Source organism: Muntiacus reevesi, chromosome 15 (assembly GCF_963930625.1).
Source record: "Muntiacus reevesi chromosome 15, mMunRee1.1, whole genome shotgun sequence".
Lineage (NCBI taxonomy): Eukaryota > Metazoa > Chordata > Mammalia > Artiodactyla > Cervidae > Muntiacus > Muntiacus reevesi.
In genome coordinates, this window is record NC_089263.1 from 18,414,326 (window position 1) to 18,431,038 (window position 16,713).

General features: G+C 42.5%; 1 long non-coding RNA gene across 1 annotated transcript in view; it reads left to right on the forward strand.

The window, feature by feature from the left end:
- Positions 1-268: 268 nt before the first annotated feature.
- LOC136147489 (uncharacterized) overlaps positions 269-16,713 on the forward strand; it is a 49,148-nt gene continuing 32,703 nt past the window's right edge. Inside the window, exons 1-2 of the long non-coding RNA XR_010659196.1 lie at positions 269-383; positions 11,841-11,912. This is a non-coding gene — a long non-coding RNA (uncharacterized lncRNA). The remainder of the gene's footprint in view (positions 384-11,840; positions 11,913-16,713) is intronic.

The window sequence follows — 16,713 nt, forward strand, 5'->3', positions numbered from 1 at the left end:
ATTTGGAGGCTTTAATCATCACAATTTTGGTCAGCTGGCACTTAGGATGCAGTCGTATTCCTTGCCTCAACATCCAGTGTCATGTGGCGGGCACAGCAAGCTTGGACCCCTGACCCCTGTCCTCAGCTGATTTTAATCTGCATCCTAAGCAACTCTGTGCCAGCTGCTAAGAGAGGGAGGCTGTTCACACGCCCCTCCCAGGGCACGGAGCTCACATGGGCAGACCCCTCCCAGGGCAGGGGGCCCGTCTGGGCAGGGCTCAGCACACAGGAACTGTGCATGTAACCCTCATTGCAGAGCGCCCCCAGGCCTCCTCCCGGTCAGAGCTGGCCCTGGGCGCCTCAGAGCAGGACCTGGGCTAACAAACAGCCGCTCCTGGGCAGGTCAGTGACCCTGGCTTCACTCTGTGTGGCCTCTTTCCGGCAGGCCTTCCAGAGGCTTCCACTGCACCCAGGGCCCTGGGCCCGTCTCCACCCGCCAACCCTCCTCTCCCTGACTCCTGGGTTCCTCTCTTTAGGAGAAGATCTTCTTGAAATTCTCTCCCACTCATGGGCCAGAAAAAATGATTAGAAATCAAACCAGAGCTGCAGCCCATTTCTGGGAGGAAAAGGAAAGAAGAAAGGAGGTAATCCTTTTGGATTATCCATTTAAGATACAGATTTCTGTGTATGTGTTAGCCCTGACCTCCTAATTCACCACTGCTCTTTCAACTTTTTTGGATCCCTCTGTCTGTGTTTGAATTCTCAGAGTCTCTTTTTGTGCTGTAAAGTAGTTTGTCTACTTCCTTTTAATTTTTGCCTAGTATTCACATCATACACTATTTTCTCCCTCTGTCTGCCTGACTAATGTCTGACCCTCCAAGGGCCATCCTTGTGGTGACCAGTGGAATAATTTCACAATTGCAGTGGCGGTTTCTCATGGTTGAGTTGTGGTCCATTGTATGTATGAACCACATCTCCTTTAGGCTTTAATGTGTCAGTAGACATTTTACTGGATCTGTGTCTCGGCTACTGTAAGTAGTGCTGCAGTGAGTGTTGGGGTGCATGTGGGTTTTTGAATGATGGTTTTCTTGGGATATAGGCCCAGGTGTGGGAATGTCAGATCCTAGGCTTAGCTTTCTGGAAAGTTGTTGTTGTTGTTGTTTCCCTGACACAGGGAGGCTGTCCTTTCTAGTGGCTGTTACCAATGTCCATTCCCACGTACTGGGTAGGTGGGTTCTCTCTCCTCCTGGCTTGCTCCTACATTGTTGTTTGTGACATGTGAGAATGGCCATTCTGAGCAGTGGGATTTGATTTGTCATTGTCACTTTAATTTACATCTTCCTGTAATAATTAGGGATGTTCAGCATCTTATCCTGGAGAAGGAAATGGCAACCCACTCCAGCATTCTTGCCTGGGGAATCCCGTGGATGGAGGAGCCTGGTGGGCTGCTGTCCATGGGGTTGCACAGAGTCAGAGGCAACTGAAGCGACTTAGCATGCATGCATGAATATTGGAGAGGGAAATGGCAACCCACTCCAGTGCTCTTGCCTGGAGAATCCCAGGGACAGAGGAGCCTGGTGGGCTGCCGTCTATGGGGTCGCACAGAGTCAGACACGACTGAAGTGACTTAGTGGCAGTGGCGGCAACATCTTATCCTGTTGCAGAGTGGGAATTCCCACCCCCATCCCCCTTTATACTTTTCTTTAAAGGGTGTCAGGAAAATTTACCTGTTGCAGTTGGCTTCTTGAACATCCGTTCTGTTTGGAATTTACGTCTGCAATGTCAGCCCCAGATCCTTTCCTGAGGGCAGCTGTCATTCACAGCCCCACAGGCCATGGGAGGTGTGAGTAAGCACAGCCGGTCAGGTTGTACTTACCGGAAATGTCCACATGGCGGCAGCACTGTTTCATGCTCAACTCTCGTTTCTAGGGCAACCAGAGCCTTAGGGAATGTCTGCTTCCTGGGCTGGGAGTTAGAGGACTGTGCCTGAGTAAACACCCAAGGGCTGTGTCCCCCTGCCTCTTCCTCTAACGCTTCACTCTTCACCGTCCGAATCATCCCTGTCTCACCCACAGAACCCTGCTGAGGTGCCTAGGAGGCTGCACCCCCAGGACAGAGGATTGAGCTGGGGACCCCAGCACCAGTCGCCCTGCAGTCTCGGTTACTTTTCAAAGTTCAAGGCCAGAGGGTCAGGCGACCATCCTTTGGTTAAACGAAGGACTCTGGTCGCAGGCAGAGCAAACCTCACAGTACAGGTTCAAGACGGGGCTCAGTTAAGGGCACCCTGCCGGGCTGTTCAACCCTACTCCTGGCCAGTCACGGATCCAAGGCCGTTCAGACTCCAGGGATGGGATAGCAGCCCAGGTCCGGGAGGTGGGTGGAAATTAACTAGGCTTTGCTTTTCTTTAATCTAATGGCGATAGTATACGGGAGTATAGTTGACCCGCCATTTGGTGCTTGTCGTCATATACAGCCACCTGATTCAGTACAACATATATTAACATACAGCGTATCTGTTCTTTTATGGATTGTTTTGCCCTAGAGGTTCTTGCAGAATTTCAAGCAAAGTTCCCTGTGGTGAACATCAGGTGTTTGTGCAACATCTATTAGATATACAGATTTCTGTATAAATGTGGATAGGAAGGAAGGAGATAGTCCTTGTGGATTACCCATTACAGATAGAGCTTTTTGGGTATATCAACCTCCTAATTCATTCATGGTGTTTCCTTTTTTGTTTTTTGAAGTTCTTTGTTTTTCAATTCTCAGAGTCTCTTTGTGTATGGTAAACTACTTCCTCTGTATTTCTTTTTTTAAATTTTGCCTAGAAGGGACATCTCCTGTTGTTTTCTTCCTCTGTTGCTGACTTCACTTAGTATGTGATCCACCAAAATTCATCCTTGTGGGTTCATTTTCAGAATTTCATAATTTCAGTGGGAGTTTTTCATGTCTGAGTAATAGCTCATTGTATATATATACCACATTTCTTTCAGATTTGATTGTCCATGGACATTTCTTAGGTCTGTGTCTTCGCTATTTGAAGTAGCACTGGTGTGAACATTGGGGAGTATGTGTCATTTTGAATTATGGTTTTTTGTAATATAAGCCCAGGTGTGGGTATAAAAATCCTAGGCTTAGCTCTCTTGAAATTTTTTCTTCTGGACCGTGGAGGCTGTCGTTTCTAGGAACTGTTACCAAAGTCTGTTCCTAGGGAAGGTGTAGGGGGATTCCATCATCTCCCTGCTCTTTTCCCCCTTTCCTGTTTGTAGACAGATTCCCACTCTGTCAGATGGGATTAGATTTCTTGTCATTTTGATTAGCATTCTTCCTGTAATAACTCAGAATGCTGAGCTTCCTGTCCTGTGGCCGTTTGTGGTTTGTTTGTTTGTTTTCATTTCTTTCTCTTAAAGGGAGTGAGGTAAATTTACCTTTGCAGTTGGCTTCTTGAAAGTCAGTTGTGTTTGAAATTTATTTCTGCGATAGCTGCCCCAGGTCCTTTCCTGAGGGCAGGGGTAATTAATACTTCCAGGTGAAAGTGAAAGTCACTCAGTCATGTCCGACTCTTTGCGACCCCCTTCGAATTCTCCAGGCCAGAACACTGGAGTGAGTAGCCTTTCCCTTCTCCAGGGGATCTTCCCAACCCAGGGATCGAACCCACGTCTCCCACATCATGGGCAGATTCTTTACCAGCTGAGCCACAAAAAACTCCAGAGGCCTTGTTAATTGGAGGTGCTAGTAAACATGCAGTGGGCCAGAATGCTCAAACTACCACACAATTGCACTCATCTCACACGCTAGTAAAGTAATGCTCAAAATTCTCCAAGCCAGGCTTTAACAATGTGCGAACTGTGAACTTCCAGATGTTCAAGCTGGTTTTAGAAAAGGCAGAGGAACCAAAGATCAAATTGCCACCATCTGCTGGATCATTGAAAAAGCAAGAGAGTTTCAGAAAAACATCTATTTCTGCTTTATTGACTATGCCAAAGCTTTTGACTGTGTGGATTACAATAAACTCTGGAAAAAGAGAAGGGAATATCAGACCACCTGACCTGACTCTTGAGAAACCTGTATGCAGGTCAGGAAGCAACAGTTAGACCTGGACATGGAACAACAGACTGGTTCCAAATAGGAAAAGGAGCATGTCAAAGCTGTGTATTGTCACCCTGCTTATTTAACTTATATGCAGAGTACATCATGAGAAACGCTGGGCTGGAAGAAGCACAAGCTGGAATCAAGATTGCCGGGAGAAATATCAATAACCTCAGATATGCAGATGACACCACCCTTATGGCAGAAAGTGAAGAGGAACTAAAAAGCCTTTTGATGAAAGTGAAAGAGGAGAGTGAAAAAGTTGGCTTAAAGCTCAACATTCAGAAAATTAAGATCATGGCATCTGGTCCCATCACTTCATGGCAAATAGATGGAGAGACAGTGGAAACAGTGACAGACTTTATTTTTTTGAACTCCAAAATCACTGCAGATGGTGATTGCAGCCATGAAATTAAAAGACGCTTACTCCTTGGAAGGAAAGTTATGACCAACCTGGACAGCATATTAAAAAGCAGAGACATTACTTTCCAACAAAGGTCTGTCTCGTCAAGGCTATGGTTTTTCCAGTAGTCATGTATGAATGTGAGAGTTGGACTATAAAGAAAGCTGAGGGCCGAAGAATTGATGCTTTTGAACTGTGGTGTTGGAGAAGATTCTTGAGAGTCCCTTGGACTGCAAGGAGATCCAACCAGTCCATCTAAAGGAGATCAGTCCTGAATATTCATTGGAAGGAGTGATGTTGAAGCTGAAACTCCAATACTTTGGCCACCTGATGCGAAGAGCTGACTCATTTGAAAAGACCCTGATGCTGGGAAAGATTGAAGGCAGGCGGAGAAGGGGATGACAGAGGATGAGATGGTTGGATGGCATCACCGACTCAATGGACATGTGTTTGAGTAAACTCCAGGAGTTGGTGATGGACAGGGAGGCCTGGTGTGCTGCAGTCCATGGGGTCGCAGAGTCAGACACGACTGAGTGACTGAACTGAACTGGGCAAGTTGTAGTTACAGGAAATGTCCACAAGGCGGCAGCACTTCTTCATGCCCAACTCTGGTTCTACCTCAACCAGAGCCTTAGGGAAAGTGGGCTTCCTGGTCTTGAATGAGAGTGAAATGTGCTTGAGCAAACTTCCAAAGGCTTGTGTCTCACTGCTTCTTCCACTTAAAGTTTCACCCAGTCTCCCCTCCAGACTCACTCAAACCTGGGGCACTGCTCCTGCTGAGGTCCTGAGAGGCTGCGCTCTTAGGAAGGAGGCTTCAGCTGGGACTCCAGCACCAGTGAAACTGGATTCTTGGTGATTTTAACCTGGTCCTCAAGGCCAGAGGCTCAGGCCACCATCGTTAGGGGGCAGTAGGGATTCTGGCTCCAGCCAGGGCAAGCCAGACAGTGCAGGTTTAATAGGGGTGTCAATGAAGGGCACCTCCTGGCCTGTCGCGACCCCACCCCAATCCAGCCCTGGGACTCAAGTCTACTCAGGTTCCAGGAATGAGATATCAGCCCAAGTTAAGGAGGTGGCAGGGTATAAACTAGTGATTCCTTTTCTTTAATCTCATGGGTAGCTGTGCTGGGACAGTTTTCTGTTTTGTGCTTGTTGGCAGTGTACAGCCACCTGAGTCAGTTGGGACATATACAGACAGCTTATCTGTTGTTGTTGTTGTTGTTGTTTCCATTCTTTTTCCGTAGAGGATATTGCACAAACTCAAGTAAAGTTCCATGTGATGATCCTCAGGTCGTTGTGGAGTGTCTGTTAGAGATACAGATTTTCTGCACAATGGACGGAAGAAAGGAGATAAAGCCTTTACTCATTTATTTTTTTGGCTCACTTTGTGTTGGAAATCTCAAAGTCTCTCTTTGTCTTGTAAGTTAGTTCCCTGTATCTGTTTTTTTCTTTTGCCTAGAATGCTATTGGACAATAGCATATGGACTCATTTGCTGTGGTCTCTGTCCGCTGACTTCACTTCGTGTGTGATCTTCCAAGGTCCATCCCTGGGCTAGCAGCGGGGTTACTTCAGTTTCAGTGGCAGTTTCTCTGGGGGAGTAACAGTGCATCATCTACATGTCCCGCACCTTTTTTAAGTTTTAGCCCGTTGGTGGACATCTTGCTGGTTCTGTGTCTTGGCTATTGTAAGGAGTGCTGCAGTGAAGGTTGGGGTGCATGTGCCGAATCTTGTTTTTCTCAGGATATCAGCCCAGGGTGGGAATGTCAGATCCTAGGGTTAGCTGTCTGAAGGGGCTGTCTCTACCCCATGCTAGTCCTTCCTTCCTTTCTTATTTATCTTTATCTTTTTTTGGCCAGATGTGTGTTTCAATCCTTACCAAATTTTTTGGGGGGTTGTTTGGTATAATTTGAGTACAGATCCCTTATCTGATATGTGGCTTGAATACAGTCTCTTCCAGTTTGTGGTTCATTTTTTGATTTTCTGAATAAGGTGTTACATAGAGTAGAAGTTTTAATTTTTATAAATAACTTTATAATTTTTAATTTTCTGAGGAAGGTTTTAACTTTCTGAAGAAGTTTTTAATTGTATGAAAGTGAGTAATTGTATGGAAGTGAGTAGTTCTATGAACATTATTAATTATGAAAGATTTATTTTAAGAATGTTAATAATTTTATAAATTTGTTCAATTTATAGAAGTTATGCAAATTTTGATATTCAATTTATGAAAGTTATTAATTTTATGGAAGTTTTAATTTTGTGGAATATTTATCTACTGAGAGATATAAATATCTATCTACCTAGACATGTAAACATCTATCTACAGAGAGATAAACAATTCTCTATATATTGAGTAAATATCTATGTACATATCTGTTTATATTTTTTGGCCAGGTGTGTTTTTCAATCTTTATCAAATTTTAAGGAGCTGTTTGGTACAATTTGAGTACAGATCCTTTCTCTGATATGTGTTTTGGAAATAGTTTCTTTCAATTTGTGGCTCATCATTTGGTTTTCTGAATAAGATGTTTCATGTCATGGGTGCAGTCATCATCCACAGTGATTCTGGAGCCCAAGAAAAAATCTGCCACTGTTTCCATTTCTTTCCCGTATATTTGCCATGACATAATTGGACCAGATAGTATGATCTTAGTTTTTTGAATGTTGAGATTTATCCCAGTTTTTTCATTCTCCTCGTTCACCTTCATCAAGAGGCTCTTTAGTTCCTCTTCACTTTCTGCCATTAGGGTGGTATCATCTGCATATCTGACATTGCTGATATTTCTCCTAGCAACCTCATTTCTAGCTTGTGATTCATCCAGCCCAGCATTTAATATGATGTACTCTGCATAGAAGTTAAGTAAGCCATGTAGCAAGACACATCCTTGACATACTCCTTTCCCAATTTTGAACCAGTTCATTGTTCCATATCCAGTTCTAACCGTTGCTTTTTGACGCGCATACAGGTTTCTCAAGAAGCAGGTAAGGTGGTCTGGTACTCCAATCTCTTTAAGAATTCTCCAGTATGTTGTGATTCATAATCAAAGTCTTTAATTCTTTTTTAATTTAAGTTTTAAGTTTATGAAAGTTTTTAATTTTATGATATAAAAAGAGATACCTATATTTTGTGACATATATACCTATATTTTTGCATATGAGATATGTACCTACATGGTCATATAAGAGATATATACTAATATTTTCACATGACATACATACCTATATTGCTATGTATGAAATATATAACTTTATTTTCATATATGAAATACATGGAATACTACTCAGTAGAATAGCAAAATAAAAATGGGAAAGTTTTAAAAACAGGAGATGGCCTCAAGAAACAGGTTTTGATGAGATTTTTAAAAATCACGTAAAATTGTTTTACTCTTGATTTTTGCTTTACAAAGAACTTATCAGTCAAGTCAAGCCAATTAATATAACTACAGGATAAATATGTTTTTTTCAAACTTAAGTTGCTTCTGTCAATGTTCTCTGACAAAACATTTTATTTTCATTATTTTTCATGCCTACAAATTGATTTCAGTTCACAATGCCCTATAAGTAGAAGTCATTTAGCAATCTTCTAGCTTCAGATTAAGACTTTTGTATGTATTAAGATGGAAGACAGTATACTTAATTTGGAAGGGTTATCTTAAGTCTCTAAAAGCATTACTCAAAAGGCACAATGACTTTCATTATGGTCCATGGACTGGTATTTGCAAATCTATTAAATCAGAAGCTCTGGAAATGCCATCTGATGATTTTAATAAATAAGCCACCAGGTGAATCTGAAGCACTGAAGCAAACTGACTTTTGAGAACTTCAGTTTTCAGTTTTTGCCCTGAAAATCCTGGCAAAATACACATTTACAAAGCCCAAGTTGTAAGAATTAGTATCACTAGAAGTTATAGTAAAATTTTCATCCTTTTGGTTAAAGAACAATAGCAAAGGAGTGCACTCTGCAAATATATGTACATATATTTTCATATATGAAATATATACCTATGTTTTCTTATATGAAATATATACCTAGGTTTTCATATATGAAATATATACTGAATACTACTCAGCTAATAAAAAGATTAAAATAATGGCATTTTCAGCAGTATAATCCTAGAGATTATCATAATAAGTGATATAAGTAAGAAAGACAAAGAAAAATCCCATATAATATCACTTACATGTAAAATAGAGAGTATAACACCAATGAACTTATCTATGAAATGGAGACAGACCCATGGTTACCAGTTACCAGTGGGGATAGGGCAGTGGGAGGGCAAGATAGGTGTAGGGGATTAAGAGATAGAAACTACTATGTATAATATCCATAAGGTATAAGGACATATTATACAGCATCAGGAAATATAGCCTTTACTTGTAATACTTTAGATGGAGTATAATCCATATAAATATTGAATCACTATGTTGAATACCCAAAACTAATATAGTATTGTAAATAAACTACTTCAACTTAAAAAATTGTTGATGGCTATCTACAAAAACAATAGTCAAAAATTTTTAAAAAGTGAAATAAAAATGGGAAATTTTTAAAAATGGAAGCTTCCATCAAGAAATTAATTTTGATGAGAATTTTAAAAATCACCTAAAATAGCTTTACTGTTTTACTTCTTTCCAAGAATTTATTAGTCCAGTCAAGCCAATTAATCTGTCTAACACTAAAACTTCCCAAGCTAAGGGCAGTAAGCACATTTAGTCACCATGCTTTTCCAAGAAGCCTCTAGTTGGCAAAGGTTTTTTTTAACTTTAACCTTTCTTGTCACTAATTGTACCTATTTCAGGAGCAATATTGTTCTGCTGGCAATATCACATGGTATAACAGGTCCTAAAATCACATTACCAAGGGTTTTCTTTTTAATTGAGCAACTTTTTAAAAAGTTGTGCTGTACTTCATCTCTGAGTGTTAAATTCTCATTGGAGAGGAAGTCACTTGTGAATCTGTTAGCCCCAAAGCCTTCTGCTCTCATCCTAAAGTGCGCCTGTGTTGCCTTATTAGGAATCTGGGATCCTCAAAGTGAAGAGATTACTGTGTGGAAGGAGCTGGGAAGTGGCCCGTATGGAGCGGTTCCTCCTAGAGTATTCTGTAGGATCAACAGCCCTCTAATTGCAAAATCTATGTGATGACAGCATAATTGCCAGAGACTGGATGAGCTACATAATTGGGAGGGATCAGCACAAAATGAAAATGTCAGAATCCTTGTGTAAGAATTATTAAGAATTTGGATGGTGACAGCCCGCCTTAAACCAAGCACGGAGCCCTTCTAAGTGCTGTAATCAAACTGGGGGAGGGCCTTGATGTCAGAACAGAAAAATCCGGCAGAAACTGCCTCAGGCTCACGGTGTAACCCCCAGGTCCTAGTGTAACTTTAAAAACATATATTTTGCTAGTAGAGGGCTGTTGATCCTACGGGATCCTAAAATGTCATTAACAACTCACCTAGTCATACAGAAAGAGGTCAAGCTGTATCACCAGGGCGAACTGTTATACCGCAAGTGGAATGGTCAGTCTGCGGCCTGAGATGTGGGAAATGTCAACTGACACGGTGGTCTCATCATGCGCCCCTGGGCAGTGACTGAATGTGCTCAAGGAACAGCATTTACTGGGAAGCAGACCTTGGTCCCAACACAAGCCTTCCCTGTATAGGGAGCATGCAGGTCTCTAAAACTGCTCAAAGATGCACATGTGTGTGTGTGCGTGCTAGCTGCTCAGTCGTGTCCAACTCTGCGACCCCATGGACAATAGTCCACCAGGATCTTCTGCCCATGGAATTCTCCAGGCAAGAATACTGGGTAGCCATTCCATTCTCCCGGGGATCTTCCCAACCCAGGGGTCGAATTTGGGTCTCCTGCATTGCAGGCATAAGCAAGCCCATTGCCCTAAGTAATATGATAATGAGTGTCCCCTATAGTTAGACTAGGAAGACAGGAAATAACTAAATATTTAAGAAACCCTCATCTGTGGTCAAGTTGACAGGTTACACTTAACGTACTTCACGTATCTGAAAATTAAAGAATCATCCTGTAATGCTCCTCATTGTTAATTATTAGAGAAATGCAAATCAAAACTTCAGTGAGCTACCACCTCAAACTGGTCAGAATGGCCATCATTAAAAAAATCTCCAAATAACAAGTGTTACAGAGGGTGTGGAGAAGAGGGAACCCTCCAACAGAGTTGGTAGGAATGAAATTGGTGCAGTCACTGGAGAGAACAGTATGGCAGATCCTCAAAAAAAATAAAATAGAGTTACCATGTGATACAGCAATCCCACTCTGTCCATACAGACTAAGCTTTAATTTGAAACGATACATGCAGTATTCTAAAAGAATTTGTGCTTACAAGCTGCAGATCTGATAAGAAACCTTTATTCTCACATCTGAGATATCAAATTTGTCTTCACATATTGCTTGCTATGGGAGAAGGCAATGGCACCCACTCCAGTACTCTTGCCTGGAAAATCCCATGGACGGAGGAGCTTGGTAGGCTGCAGTCCATGGGGTCGCGAAGAGTCGGACATGACTGAGCGACTTCACTTTCACTTTTCACTTTCATGCATTGGAGAAGGAAATGGCAACCCACTCCAGCGTTCTTGCCTGGAGAATCCCAGGGACGGGGGAGCCTGGTGGGCTGCCATCTATGGGGTCACACATAGTCGGACACGACTGAAGCGACTTAGCAGCAGCAGCAGCATTGCTTGTTACATATAGACTCTTGGTTCATACTCCATGTAATCACACTCTGTCATAGTTTGAATCTGTCCAATTTGAGTTTTAAGATGTGGTTTCTCTCCAGAGCATAGGAGCATTCCCTTTTCTCCAGGCCCTGTTACCTGGCATGACATTTCAAACCTCAAAACTGTTACTTGTTGCTATGAGCATCAATTTCATTTTAGCTCAGTTTGAACAGAAAAGCAAAAAATCAGGGGGGCCTATGTTTTCTGTTTTCTGTTTTGTTTTGTTTTTTTTATGTTTTCTGTTTTCTTCATGGAGAAAAATGAAACTGTTAGAAGAAAAATTCCTGCAGCTCATGTGATCTTTGTCCCTGTTGGCAGGGATTTTCTTTTATTTTTAAGTGTGACCCTTCATTCATATAATAACAAATAACAGAATTAGAAGAAAGTAGTTTGAAAAGATGGCTTGAAAATCTGAACCAAAGGAAACAATGAAAACCACAAAGATCAGGGTGCCAAACTTTTAAGAATATTTTAGGTGTGCAAATAGTAATTAGTACACTTGCAATTTCAACAATATATTTTTATTCTGGTAAGGAATGTATTTTTCCAGAAGATTTCCAGTGTGACCACCTCCTGCTGGAAGCCTGGGATGCTGGAATCAGGCCACTTCCTGTCTGTCTTTACAGGACACTGGGCTGCACTCTAAGAAGTTCCTGGCTGTTCCCTGGATCCTGACCATCATGTGGCCAGAGAAATCGGTAATATTGTTGTTTTGCCTGTTGAAATGTGTAATGGGACAGATTCTTTCAGTTTCCCCAGTGATGACTTCTTCCTAGTTCCCACATGAGGGGGAGCCCCCATCCGACTCTGCGTGTGTGTGACCTGTGCCTCCTGGGAGACCAGCCCTCAACTCATTTGAACCTGACCAAGCTCTGTCTACATAGTAGATTTAGCCCTCTCTAAGTCCTGTCTACACCGATGATGTTTAGATGACCCTGTGTGCTTTCTCAAGGAAAGTTACATGGCTCAAAATGGCCTGGAGTTAAACTCCCCTCCAGGTCCTCCCCACCATTCTATGCAAAACAAAGAACTCTCTCATCTGAAGGAAAAAATGGACATTAAGTTTGATTACGACCAGCTCCCAGTCAGTCCAGCCTCTGGCTGATCTCCAGAATTCCTTGCCCCAGCCATTGAAGAGATAACTACTCCGAGCAAACTTGGAGAAGAACAGGCCCCCTTAAGACAATAGATTTCCACATACATGCCTATATATACTTACTCTTTTCCTGGGTTAGTGCAGCAGCTCGCTAATCTGATGGCTGCCTCTTCTCGCCTCTTTAAAGGTGATCTGTTCCTGTAAAGTGCCAGGCTTGTTCCTTTTCTGAACCTCGCCTTCTCTAACTCCATTCCCTACACTTTCTGCAATGAGAACATTCAGACCTGACCTTGTACTCTGTGCATGAGGACATGGAGACCTGGGTAGAGACCTGGTCTGGTTTCTGTTCTGGAAAACTCTGTGCCTGCGTCTGAATGTCAGTGCTCAGATGTCTGGGGTCTGGGGCTGAGGGGGCCTTTTCTGGGTAACCGTGCTCTTCTCTGGGTTCCATGGCCCTCCCGGGGTGGGGGGGGCTCTTAATCTTTCCCCCGCCAGGTTGACCTTCCCTGGGGATCTTGGAGACTCCTCAGGTGGGCTACCTGGTAATTATTCCAGTTTTCCAGCACATTCGGATTGAGTAGAGAAGCAGGTTCACCTGGTGAGTTGGTTCCAGGGCACAGGGATAGGGCAAAAAGTCAATGGGCAGCAGGTGAGGCTGTAGCTGTGAACTCCTTCCAGCTGACTCTCTCCTCCAAAGAGAACAGAGCAGCACCTCGTCTCTCAGCCCAGCTCTCCTGTTTTCTCAACACCTCAGTGGGACAAGAAAGATAGGGCCTGCCAGAACCAAGGTACTGTGTTTAACTCTCGCATGAGCTTCCAAACCAGTAAAAAAAAATTCACACAGAACCAAAGTGAAAACAGGAGGGCCCTGACTTCTCAGGGACAATTGTGCAGAGAGGAGACGGGCCCTACACTTCTTTCTAGGGTCCCGGGGGGTCCCACAGACCTGGCTTGTTTGCACATCGGGGTCTGGCTGACCACAGCCATGGTGTCCTGATCGAGGGGGCACATGAGCCCAGGTGGGGAGTCTGGGGACTGTGTGAGTCTCACCCCATCTGCACGGGTCAGGATCACGTGTGTGGGGGGAGGCCACACACACAAAGACAAGAAAAGGAAAGAATACATGAGAGCTTCACTTGTGTTTAGGAATCAGTACTTTATGGAATTCACTTTATACAGGCCTGTGCCTGTTTGCCTCTTTACCCTGCGAGGTTCACCCTCCCTGGGGCTCCTGGAGACTCCTCGGAGACACCACGCCCTAACCAAGGGTCGTGGGACCCCAGGTGCAGGCTCTGGGGATCGTGTGGGTCTCCCCCATCCACGTGGGTCAGGACCCTGTGTACACAGAGACCGCACATCTGCTCTTTGCCTGCAGTGCGTCCTGTCCCCTCGGAGATTCCGAATCTGAATTGAGGGCGTTGCCTGATCAACCTCTGGTCCTTTTCCTTCTCTTCACGTTGTCGCGTTCACACAAGGTCGGGCACCTTTGGGTGGGTTGCTGCTGCGTGCTCTGCTGAGTGACAGCCTTTGGTGGTGTTATATTAATGTCAGAGCAGATCACAGGTCTAGTTCATAGGTCACCTCAGCCTGGTGTCCCCTTCACCAAGCTCAGGTATTTTATTGTTATTTTCTATTGGAGTAGAGTTGCTTTCCGATGTTTTGCTTGTTTTAGGTATAAATGAACTTGATTCAAATCAAATAGATATACATAAATGTATATCTATTCTTTTTTTGTTTTTTTCCTCATATAGTTTATTACATTTTTTCAGTTTCCTGTTCTACTCAGGAAATTGATATATTACCAACATGATATATATTAGTGGGTATATTTTCATCCCAAACTCTTAATTTATCCATCCCTTCTAACTTTCTCTTGAAAATCGGAATTTGGTTTTCTAAGGCTGTGAGTCTGTTTCTGTTCAGCACATTAGTTCATTCGTATGAATTTACAGATTCCACCTGTATGTAGTATCTTGGGATGTTTGTCTTTTTCCATCTGACTTGCCTCATTTAGTGTGATGATTTCTTGGTTCATCCACGCTGCTGCCAATACCAATATTTCATTTTGCTTTATGGCTGAGTAGTATTCCAGTGTAAAGAAGTACCACATAGTCTTCATATTTCTGTCAATGGTCATTTTGGTGGATACTATGTCTTGGCTATTGTAAATAGTGCTACCCTGATAATTGAGATGCATCTGTCATTTTGAATGATGATTTTTTCCTGGACCTAAGTCCAGAAATGGGATTGCAGGACCATATGATACCTCTATGTTTAGTGTTTCAATGAACTGCTATGCTGTTTTCCATGGTGACTACATCATTTACATTCCCACCAAGATGGTAGTAGGATTCCTTTTTCTGTACATTCTCAATGGTATTTATTCTTTGTAGATCTTTTCAATGATGGCCATTGTGACCAGTGTAAGGTGATACCTTTTTGAAGTTTTGATCAGCATTGATTTAATAATTATTGATGTGGAGTATCTTTCCATGTGCTTTTATTATTTTACACCTTGTGAGAACAATTTACCTCTTGAAACTGACTTCTAGAAACTTGGCCCTGTTTGGAATTCTTTTTTTTATTATTAATATTTAACTTTTAAAGAACCCCCCTCCCACGTCCCTCCCCATCCCATCCCTCTGGGTCATCCCAATGCACCAGCCCCGAGCATTCTGTATCATGCATCAAACCTGGACTGGCGATTCGTCCAGGAATTCTGGACAGGAATTCTTTTGTGATGACTTACCCCAGGACATTTCTTGATGGCAAGTGTGCCATTTAAAGCCCTATAGGACTTGTGGCTATTTAGAGCCTTGTAGCACCTCTTTGGGGGCTCAGCGGTAAGGAATCTGCCTACAGTGCAGGAGACTTGCAGAGACATGGGTTCGATCCCTGGATAGGGAAGATCTCCTGAAGAAGGAAATGGCAACCCATTCCAGTATTCTTGCCTGGGAAATCCCAGGCACAGAGGAGCCTGGCAGGTTCATAGAGTTGCAAAGAGTTGGATACAACTGAGTGACTAAACAGCAGCACCTGTTTTAAGGTGTATATATTGATCTGAACCAGCTAATCACTTCCTGCCCCCCACCACATCTTTTTGGGTAACCATAAGTTTCTTTTCTGTGAATCTGTTTCTCTTTTGTAATGAAGTTCATTTGTACCCAGTTTTAGATTCCACCAGAAGTGATATCATATGACATTTGTCTTTCCCTGTCTCACTCACTTCACTTAGTATGATCACTTCTGGTTTATTCCCTGTAACTGGAAGTGTCATTATTTCATTGTTCTTTATTGTAATATTGCATTGTTTAAGGGTGCCCCATCTTCTGTGTCCATTCATCTGTTCTTGTATACTTAAGTTGCTTCTGTGTCTTTGCTATTGTACCTAATGCTTCCATGACCTTTGGGATGCAGGTATCTTTTTAAATGTTGGTTTCCTCTGGATCCACACCTAGGTATGGTTTTGCTGGATCACTTGGTACTTCTATGCTTAGTTTTCTAAGAACCTCCATAATGTTCTCCCTAGTGGATGTACCAATCTACATTCCCACCAACAGTGTAGGAGGGTTCCCTTCTCTCCACACCCTCTGCAGAATTTACTCTTGTAGGTTTTTTGACATGGCCATTTAATCAATGTGAGGTGATACTTCATTGTGTATTTCATTTGCTTTTCTCTAAGAACTAGTAAGGCTGAGCATCTTTTTATGTGCTTTATAGCCATCTGTATGCCTTCTTCGAAAAAATGTGCATTTAGATCTTTGGCTGATTTTTTATTGGACTATTTGTTTTTTGATATTGCACTGTACAAGTTGTTTGTATATGTTGGAGATAAATTCCCTGTGGGTATCTTCATTTGCAAGAATTTTTTCCATTTTGAGGGTTGTCTTCTTTCACCGATGATTTTCTTTGCTGTGCAAATGCTTTTAGCATTTATTAGGTCCCATTTGTTAATTTTTGTTTTATTTTTCATGATTCTAAGAGGTGGATCAAAAATGCTGCATTTTATGTTAAAGTGTGTTCTATTTTTTTCTTCAAAAGTTTCACATTGTCTTCTTATTTAGACCTTTAATCTACTTGCAGTTAATTTTGTGTATGGTGTCAGGGAGCAGTCTAATTTCATTCTCATTTTCATGCTAAGGAACCTGCCCCGTGTCCTCCACAGTGACTGCTCCCAATTTCCATTCCCAGCATCAGTGTGGGAGGGTTCCCTGTGCTCTACACTCACTCCAGCATTTATTGTTTGTAGAATTTATGCCTGTGGCCATTATCATCAGTGTGAGGTGATACCTCATTGAAGTTTTGATTTGCATTTTTCTCATATTTAGTGATGTTGACATCTTTTCATGTGTTTTTTTTTTAAAAATAGTGTGGGTTAAACTTACTTATTCAAGTTAGCTTCT